The 1657-nt window shown below is 40.4% G+C and overlaps 1 pseudogene; it reads right to left on the bottom strand.

Annotated features, from left to right (window-relative positions):
- LOC111949325 (VPS10 domain-containing receptor SorCS3-like) overlaps nt 1-1657 on the bottom strand; it is a 478568-nt pseudogene that overhangs the window by 405406 nt on the left and 71505 nt on the right.

Here is a 1657-nt window from a genome sequence, read left to right as displayed (position 1 = left end):
GTGAAACAAATACCTACCTTGACAGTGATACTGCCTGTTAATTACTGGGGTTTCATTACAATGTCTTATCAAAAGCTCTTAAGCTGTTGTTTCATATGTGGGACATTAGTGGCTGACCCATTGGTTCGTTTGTTTCCTTATTTCCTTCGGAAGATACACTACTCCTCCTTTTTCCCACCAGTTAATTCCATGTAAAGAAACAATGAAGACTTTATACACTGCAGGTTAAAAGTCAACACTGTTATACATGGAGAAATGACCCATATGTGTTCCWGTCCAATACAATTAGCTTCGACAATATATGTGTCATATTGGTGGATCTTTCTCAACAAGGAAGTTCAWAGTCAACAAATCAGCAACTTSCTAATAACACAATAAACAACGATTTATCAGRCTATGTATCTTACRTTTAACCCTAGTGTCCATCTCCTTCTCCATGACTTCTTTGGCCGTAGAGAACTCACTGAGGGTGGTCTTAGGCGGGCTGTCACTCTGGCTGACCAAACCGATCATCTCCTGCTCTTTCTCCTGGTTCACCTCCGCGTATATGTTAATCCAGGCAATTTTTCTACAGATCGGTAAACGTAGACAGACAACAGCCATGTTACAATAGGGAATGACTATTCAATGATGGTCTGTCCCATTTGCAGCATTTCTCAAAGATGTACACTACCGTTCAAAAGTTTGAGGTCACTTAGAAATGTCCTTGTTTTTGAAAGAAAATCWWTTTTTTTTACAATTAAAATAACATCAAATTGATCAGAAATACTGTGTAGACATTGTTATTGTTGTAAATGACTATTCTAGCTGGAAACGGCAATTTTTTTATGGAATATCTACATAGGTGTACAGAGGCCCATTATCAGCAACCATCACTCCTGTGTCCCAATAGCACGTTGTGTTAGCTAATCCAAGTTTATCATTTTTAAAAGCTAACTAATTGAGTCATTAGAACAGCCTTTTGCAGATTATTCGTTGTGCACAGTTGAACAAACTGTTGGTGCTGATTAAAGAAGGCAATTCACAACTGGCCTTGCTTTAGACTAGTACAGTTGAGTATCTGGAGCATCAGCATTTCGGGTTGGATACAGTCGCTCAAAATGGCCAGAAACAAATACCTTTTATCTGAACCTTCGTAAGTGCTACTCTTGTTCTGAGAAATGAAGGTTATTTCCCATGATGAGAAATTGCCAAGAACAGTGAATAAGACTCTCGTACCAGACACTGTGTACTAACATAGCTCCCTTCACAGGACACGATGCAAACGGGCTCTAACCAGAATAGAAAATAGGAGGTGGGACGGACCCTCGTGCAGCAACTGAGCAAAATACGGAGGACAAGTACGATTAGAGTTGTTGTAGTGTTGAGAACAAGACGCCACCCACAAGTTGCAGCTGGCAGCTTTATTAAAAGTAAAACCGCAAAAACACTCAGGGTCCTCAACGTCAACGATGTGAATGAGGGTGATCTCCGCGGATGTGCCTGTTCTAGGTCAGATGGCAAAAAATAGGTAATAAGGCTGCCAAGCTGCTTGAGATTGTGAACGTATTCTCTGTCATTCTCTCAAGAACTAAAGAAATAGCTGACGATGTTCAGAAGAAAAGTGGCTTTTGTCTTCTGGATAGTTTTGAGGCCTGTAATCGACCCACAAATGGCG

Source organism: Salvelinus sp. IW2-2015, linkage group LG1 (assembly GCF_002910315.2).
Source record: "Salvelinus sp. IW2-2015 linkage group LG1, ASM291031v2, whole genome shotgun sequence".
Taxonomy (NCBI): Eukaryota; Metazoa; Chordata; class Actinopteri; order Salmoniformes; family Salmonidae; genus Salvelinus; species Salvelinus sp. IW2-2015.
This window is presented reverse-complemented; position numbering and strand designations above follow the sequence as displayed.